Genomic DNA, 9,152 nt, shown 5'->3' with positions numbered 1-9,152 from the left:
CAAAATTGCTTGATACAAGGACTTGGTCAAGAATCGGCCACTTGGCTCTAGATGTCAAGAGACGATGTCCTGATCGAGGGTGGGGGAGTGCAATGTAATACACTGTAGTAGCTCCTTCCACTAGTCGCGTTCTAGAGGCCCGAAGGTCCGTCGAAAGGCAGTACTGCCACGGTCAAGGCCACCCCCGCAGTGATATGTGGGTGGAAGCAAATGGAAAGCCAGGGATCATACCTAGCGATGTGGAAAGACAAGGATCATTGTCCTTCCATCCCATCCTCCGGTGTGGACCCGACCCTTTTGGCGGCAGAGGATCTACATGGCGTGCGAGGTTGTGGCTTCACAATGGCATCTAGTCAGGCCCTCCCTTTTTCCCCTAGATCTGGTGATGCATGTTGTAGGCAAACGTGCTTGCTCGGGCTACTATGCAGGGGATGTCGCACGTTCTTGGTTGTTCCTACCCTGCATAGTATTAGAACGTTGACGGTTGCTCTTAAAATGTTGATGATGTATTAGAAAATGTTAATCTTCTATTTGAAAAATATTAATCAAGCATTTAAAAAAGTTTAAAAGTGTGTACAGGAAAATGTTGGCCATGTATTAAAAATATTAATCTTGTATTCAAATAATTTAATCAAGCATTTAAAAATTGTTAAAACTATGTATAGAAAAAAATGTTGACTGTGTATTAAAAAAAGTTAAACTTTTATAGAAAAAATGTGAAACATGTATTAGAAAAATGTTGTTCACATATACAAAAAATATAGGATGAAAACAAGAGGAACAAAAAAACCAAAAAATGAAAAAATCAAAAAGAAAATAGAAGAAAAAAGTAGAAAGAATAAAAAACACAAAAAATGGAGAAGAAAAAGCAAAGAAACAAAAGAAAATGGAAAAGGCATTGAAACGAAGAAACAAATGAAAAAGGAATGAGAAAAATATATGGAGAAGGAAAAAAAGAAAACAAAAAATCCAAAGAAAGGAGAATAAAACATTAGAAAATGGAGAAAGAAAATAAACAAAAAAACCAGTATAAAGCCAGTTCTTTATTTTTCTAGTAGGTTGCAACCAAGTACTCCTCTTTTTCTGTCTGCATATAAGTTTTGCCTGGAGTCGAAGTATCTGTAATTTGTCGAAACATATAGAAAAAAAAAGTACTTTCTCCGTCCCAAAATTCTTGTCTTAGATTTGTCTAAATACGGATGTATCAAGTCATGTTTTAGTATTAGATACATCCGTATCTAGGAAAACCTAAAATAAGAATTGACTTGATACATCCGTATTTAAACAAATCTAAGACAAGAATTTTGGGACGGAGGGAGTATCAACAGTCAGAATAGCAAAACAATATCATTAGATTCACTATAGAATGTAGTTTCATATTATATATATATTTAATATTATCGATGTTGATTTTTTTAATATAAACTTGATCAAACATTGGGAAATTTAACTTGACACAAATCTTATACGCGAAGTAAAAAGGAAAGTAGTTTAACACGAATTGGATGTTGTCTCACCAGCTATCAGTGCGATGAAGCAACGTGAGGTCCCAGGTTCGATTCCCAGAAGCCCACAAATCCATTTTCCCTCCCTTGTCCTTTCCTCCTCCTCTTTTGTCATGGAGACGCCGCACCGCGCGCCCGCCGCCCGCGGCCGCCCCTACCTCGCCGATGTGTTTGATCTACAGACGCTGCGGGCTCTCGGTACTGCTCGAACTACTGTATTGCTTCATCCATGGCTGTCGGTACTATGAAATCCTTGTAACATCAGTAATAGAATAGAATCTGATCCCCTTGACAACAAACAAAATGAAAATGCCTAATTAGTTAACCGCCGATGATGAATCGGAGACTATCTTGTTGACCTGCTGCTGGCGAGTGGTCCAGTGCACAGACTATCAGCATCCTTTCATCAACTGGATAGGAGTAGCGACAGATGTTGCCTAGACGGTGGCTTTAGTCTTACTGTTGTATGACTTTGTAAGGTCTTGTGTGAATAATTAATAAAGTGGCTGCATGCATCGTTCAGATGCAGTGGCCGGGGGTCCTCCTCCATTTCTAAAATAAAACCTCACTGCTTGTGGCGTGGAAAATGCAGCATTTGCCATTTCTGAATTAGGCATTTCCAGGTGCATTGTGGAATCCTCTTTCCTGAACATGCTTATGCTTGTGCTTCCAGGTGTTGTTTTGCTGGAATGTTTCAAATGACGCCTAAAAGAAACTCAGTTGATCCAACCGATCTTGACAGACTTCGGTCACTGTCAACTTGCAGTTCGGATGGGATGCAGAGAAGAGCCAACCAAACATTTGAGGTGAGGTCACCAAAATGACTGCAGTGCAGTTCTTCTGCCTCACACACATCATTAAACAAGACATGGCAGACCTAGCTAGCTAGCTGTATGAAATGACTTGATTTGATTGCATTCTAACTAAATAAACTTGATCGATCAAGATCCTAACTAAATAGACTTGACTTGATGTGATTGCATTCATGTTAACCGGGCTTGGACCTGGCAACTAGCACCTCGTCCCATGGGATTTGTAGCATTGATAGAGAATAGCTCGAATTAGCCAAATCATGGCATTACAACTGAAAGTCGAGTAAGGATTAAAGCACAACTCCAATAGCATGGGTCTGCAGCTGCGGATTAAATCTTCTCTCCACATATCATGTGCAGATTTTACCAAATATCTCTTCATACTTCCCAGAACAAACAACTCTGCGCTGCCTTTACACAGATAGCGCACAGCGAACATGCATCACTTGTTGTGAAATAAACAGAACAGGGATGGTGAAAGCACCCAGCAGTTTCAATTTCTTGGAGTGTATTACAAACTGAAAAGAATAAGAGTCTACAGCGCTATTACAGTCCAAGTTGTGGTCAATCTTCAAGCATATTAGAAGAAGATAGCATGAACTTCACAATATAACTCAATCATTAAACAGGACGAACATACTGACACCTCCGAAGTTCCACACTTTAAATAGGATAAACAAACACAGTGAATCAATCACACAAGCAGAAGAAAGATGGCATGAGCTTCAGAACACAACTCAAACCGCGCAATCCTGTACGGTGGTGCCATTAAACCCTCCCAGAGGGTCAATACCAGAGGAGGAAGAGGGTCAATACCAGAGGAGGAAGAGGGCCTCTCCAGAATACCAGCATGAGTGAGAAGCGCCCAGAGATGGGTCATGAACTCCCCGCCGGCGGCGAGCATCTCTGCATGGATGTCCGCATTGTCCGATGGCGCCAGGAAGAGTATGTACTCCGCCCAAAAGTCGGCTAGCGCCTTCCAACGCTGTTCTTCATTGGGAACCGTGTCTCTAAGTTCTCTCCCAAGCTTGCTTCCCATATCTATGACTGTGTCGTCGATGTCGTGCAAGCCCGTCATCAGCTTTTCAAATATACTACTCATAGTTTCACATCCGGCAAGGTGCTGCCGAGCCTCCATGAGACCATGACCACAGCGTCGAAGATGCGCCGTGTATCGTAGCCATGTCCAGGCAGCATGTCCGGAACAAAAGCTACCAGGTAGGCGCAATAACCCGACAGGCTCATGGCAACAAGGAGGTTCTCGTTGTTGACCTCCAGCGACACCTCGTTGAAGGAGATGGTTGTGGCGATATGCCATACAATGATGGTGTGGATATGTGTTGGCAAGGTGCTGGCCCATGAGAATTGGCTTCCCACCTGATTTCTAGCTAGTGCTGCTTGTCCATTTTCTAGCTTGCCGTTGTTCTTTTTGGACTCAGAGAGGACACGTACGATGACTACATCTGGCAGTTTTATCTTCTCCCAGGCTTCTGTCCTTTTCTTGTTGCCTCGATCAAGCCTAGTGATAGAAAAGATAGTAGACGGCTTTTCCATGGATCATAGACGAAGTTGAGTAACAGAAAGTACTGCCCGAGCTTTCTTTCCCAGGTGTCTCCTGTTCTGGGATTATGATTTAGTGTTTTTGTTCGTGGCTTGGAAATTTCATTCCTAATGCGTCGGCTGAGAGTCTCCACTACTATAACTCTACACGGAGTAATATATATGCTCGTGATGTATACCAAAAAAGACTGGATTTTTAGCTCCCGGGGGCAGGGGCACCCCTTTATCCATACCGTTGGCTGTAGATTGTCATTCCTCGCGATTCAAACCCTGCCTACTACCCGTTGTGATTTGCAGGGCTACATGCACAATACGGCAGCACAGAGCCTCTCAGCGGCCCCTCTCAGCACAGCTACTTCTGATCGTGACAGCCGACAATGTGTGTCACATCCCGTCACATGTGGTCGGCTCTTGAGCTTTGCATGCAGCTTGTAAAAAAATTCGACATCCAGCACACACACTCTCTTCTGACCCTTGCACGCAACACACACTCTCTTTTTTTCTGCAATTTGCATGCTTTCTCTTTGAAAACTCAGCATGCAGCAGACAGCTATCTCTCTCTCTTAATCTTTCATGCAACATACTCTCTCTCTCTGGGTCCCTCTCTCTCCTGCCATTTGCGTGCAACGCCCTCTTTCCATTATTTTATTTCTGTTCACTGAGTAAGCACACAGTGTCACTGTTGTGCTCGTGTCCCTGCATGCAACATGCAAGAGATGAAATTCGTGGGCACATGGCTACAGTGACGAGCCCGCTAAAGTGGTCTGCTGTAGAGGCACCCTACTCCCTACAGTTTGCGCTGTGCCTAGATGCTAGGGCTAGAAGATTAGTCTGAGTCAAACTAGTGAAAGAACACCCAAGTGCTGCCAATGCTCAGACCGAAGCACGAACCTCATCAGGACTGGACGGACATGATAAGAGGGTGTCGGGACTGCCGGGAGCCATCACACCTTTCCGATACCAAAACTATATTGGCAAGCAGAATAATGGTAACCCAACGAATAACATCTGTTCCATTGACTCTCTGTTCCAAATTGCTACGATGGTAGTGCCTGCTAAATGCTCCGGAAATACTGTTCCAAACAATGGCAGTTGAAAGAACAATTCCTGAAAAGAAGATACTCACACCGGCTGTTTCCATCCTTGTCTAGAAGAAATCATACAGGAATGCCAACTCATCCTCGATAACTCGAAAAGCACAAACATGGCTGCCATTCTCGGAGAGGAGCCCATGAAGAACGAGATGCAGTGTCTTCTCGAGGCCAGCTTCAGTGAGCCGATAGCCACATAATCTCCGTTTCAGTAGTTTGAATAATGTGAAGGAAAGCGACATATCCTTGTAGACTTTTGCAGATTTCTTGGGGTTGAAGCTGTGAGACTCGATCCATCGCCAAGCAGAATCAATGGTGATGTATTTGACACTGGTCACAACTTTTAGTCCAACTCTGTACTCGGGTGCGGTTGGAAGCAAGCAAGCCAGTTCCACTTCCCCGTCGAATATGTAGCTGTACCCCTCAATCGTGCTTGGATTAACGACGTTCTGACCTAGCTGATGCTCAACCACCATGTAATGAGCAATCACTTTAGAATGCTCCACCAAACCTCCCTTTTTGCTCGCATTACTTAAATGTCCAAACTTGAGGATTGTCTGAATGATGCTATAAATATAGAAAATCCATATGGTAGCAGTGTAGCTCTTGTTGCCACCGCTACCATTGATGATCAACCATAGCACCAGAAAGATCTGCAACACTTGCTGCGCAAGCATCCTTTTCCTCTGCTCAATGTCCAGTTAAACACAGGGTTTAGGGCTTTGCGTGGGGTTCACATCCAGCCTCACGTCTCAATATATAGATGATCACAATACAGTTACATACGTATAAAAATACGTGTACAAGTACAATATATTAGACCCTATATTTTACATGCCCCCTCAATCTGAACTACATACAAGATTCAGATTGGTTCTGAAGCGGTCTATCATTTGTCTAGTAGCGGGTTTAGTAAATACATCCGCTAACTGATCATCTGTAGAAATAAACCTGACTTCCAGTTCACAAGCAGCTACTCGTTCTCTCACAAAATGGAAATCAATCTCAATGTGTTTAGTCCGAGCATGAAACACTGGATTCGCCGTCAGGTAGGTTGCCCCTAAGTTATCACACCACAATATAGGTGTACGCTGCCGTGGGACTCCAAGTTCTATGAGAACCGGGTCTATCCAAATGGCTTCAGCCGCACCATTGGCCAATACCTTATACTCTTCCTCGGTGCTTGACCTCGAGACTGTGGGTTGCTTCTTCGAGCTCCAAGATACAAGATTGGGTCCAACAAGGATAAAAAATCCACCAGTGGAGTGCCTATCATCAACACAGCCTGACCAGTTTGCATTGGTGAATATACTCACTCCAGTAAATCTGGACATACGAATCAGTAGTCCCATCTCTAGCGTACCTTTGACATATCTAAGAATACACTTAACCGCCTCCCAATGATCCTCCGTAGTCTGAGACAAGAACTGACACACTTTGTTCACCGCAAAGGAGATATCAGGACGAGTGAGGGTCAAATACTGAAGTGCTCCAACCACACTGCGATACCTGAAGGACTCATCAGTACGCAGTAGTGCACCACTATGATGTGAGAGACTCTCGGATGTAGCAAGTGGAGTGGAAGTGGCCTTGCAGTTCTTCATGTTGACGCGACGAAGAAGATCCGGTGCATACTTTTTCTGCGTCAAGGTCATGCCCCCTGAATGAAAGGACGCTTCCAAACCAAGGAAGTACTCCAGGCGCCCCAATTCTTTGATGGGAAAGCTAGCAGACAAATACTGCACAAGACGATCCACCACGGCAGGGGTAGAGCCAGCAATCACAATATCATCGACGTACACCAGCATGTATATCTGAATAGTGCCCTGGGAGAAGATGAACAGAGACACATCTGATCTGAAGGCAACAAAACCGAGCTGCGAAAGGCGCTGACTCAAACGAGCATACCAAGCACGGGGCGACTGTTTGAGACCATAGATAGACCTCTGAAGTTTGCAGACATGAGAGGGATAAGTGGCATCCTCAAACTGGGTGGCCGCTGCATATACACATCTTCGGCCAAGAACCCATGTAAAAAGGCATTGCTCACATCAATCTATCGGAGGCTCCAACCACGAGACACAGCAAGAGACAGAATCAAGCGAACCATGGCAGGCTTCACCACTGGACTAAAAGTATCTCCATAGTCAATCCCGTGTTGTTGAGTGAAACCGCGAGCAACAAGACGAGCTTTGTGCTTATCAACAGACCCATCCGGACGATGCTTGGTTTTGAAAATCCACTTGCAACCCACAATATTGACACCAAGTGGCCGAGTCACCAACACCTAGGTATTAGTGTGACGGAGAGCAGCAAACTCCTCAGACATGGCGGCGCGCCAGGCAGGTTCACCCAATGCATCACAATGGGAAACCGGTGCGGCGAAGAAGGCACGACAACGAGAATCATACCGAACCGTGCCATCAGTGTAAGACTTCTCCTTGCGCGTATGATCACGTTGCCGTGTAACCATAGCGTGCCCCGGAACTGCATCGCCGGTAGAAGGAGACGGCGGCGACGAGGGCTCATCTAGAGGTGTCGCGGCTGAGGGGGCCTCAGCGACAGGCGACACGGGCCGGGGGATGACCGTGGGCTGGGCCGACCCAGGCGAAGGTGGCGACCCGGGTGACGCACCGGGCGAGGGTGGAGACCCCGGCTCAATAGGCGAGGGCGGCGGCCCGGGTGATGCACCGGGCGAGGGTGGCGACCCAGTCGCGACCGCAGGCTCGCCAGCTGGTGGAGTCGCCGCGCCTACATCGGGCGGCGGGACATGCACATTCGGAGCATGCACGTCGAGCACGGCAGGAGCCGGCGAAGCAGCAACCGGTACCTGAGGAGAACAGAAAGCAACATCACCTGCAGAGGACAAGTTAGGTGACAGATAGGACAAGTTATATTTACGCATATGGACATCCGTAATCGGTTCTTCGGACGGAAAAGTGAGGGCATGTCCAAGGGAAGCAGGATCAACCGAGACACCGGTGTTGGAGTAAGGAAAGACAGTCTCATCGAAAACAACGTCACGAGAGATGTATATCCGACCTGTTGTACGGTCAAGACACTTATAGTCCTTATGCAGAGGACTATAGCCAAGGAAAACACACATCTTGGAACTGAACTCATGCTTGTGAGCATTGTACTTGCGAAGGCTAGGCCAGCAAGCACACCCGAAAATCTGAAGGGAGGAGTACATAGTTGGGCTGAACATGGAACAGACGGAACAAAGGGGTGTCCTTGTTGAGAACCGTAGTGGGCATACGGTTGAAGATGTAACATGCCGTAAGAAAAGCCTCATTCCAAAACCGAAGTGGGAGAGAAGAGTGCGCAAGCAAGGCTAGACCAGTCTCTACCAAATGACGGTGTTTGCGCTCGGCAATACCGGTCTGCTGAGAGGTATGTGGACAGGACACATGGTGAGAGATGCCCGTCTGCTGAAAATATCGATGGAGTTTGTGGTACTCACTACCCCAGTCGGACCGAACGGCCTTGATTTTACAATCCAAAAGGCGTTTGACATGAGCCTGAAAGTTGTAGAAAACTTGCTCAACATCATACTTGTGTTTGAGCAAATAAATCCAAGTAAAACATGTGTAGTCATCAATAAAGCTAACATAATACTTGTACCCTCCTGATGAAGCAATAGCGGGACCCCAAACATCTGAATGTATTAATTGGAGAGGTACAGTAGTGACATGAGACGAAGTAGAATAAGGTAGTTGATGATTCTTAGCATGTTGACAGGCATCACAAACTAAGGATGAATTATTTGAACTAGAACACGGAAGTTCATGACTCCGAACAATGGAAGTGACCACATTATTTGTAGGATGACCAAGACGCTGATGCCATTGCGACGAAGAAACTCTAACACTGGAGGAGGCACAGAGAGACGATGAAGATGATGCACGAGCGAAGGGGATCGGATAGACCCCCCCCCCCCCTCCCCGGTAACTTCTACCGTGAAGGATGACGCGCCTGGTTGCTTTGTCTTTAACAAAGAAAAAACGACGGTGAAATTCAACGAACACGTCATTATCACAAAGAAGACGATAAACGGAGAATATGATGTTTTATGTGTAGAACATGAAGAATGTTGCGCAGTTTAAGAGATGAACCGGGTAAACGCGAATGACCAATGTGTGAAATAGACAAACCTGCACCATTGGCCACCTGAACCTGATCCT

This window comes from Triticum dicoccoides, chromosome 7B, assembly GCF_002162155.2.
Source record: "Triticum dicoccoides isolate Atlit2015 ecotype Zavitan chromosome 7B, WEW_v2.0, whole genome shotgun sequence".
Lineage (NCBI taxonomy): Eukaryota > Viridiplantae > Streptophyta > Magnoliopsida > Poales > Poaceae > Triticum > Triticum dicoccoides.
This window is presented reverse-complemented; position numbering follows the sequence as displayed.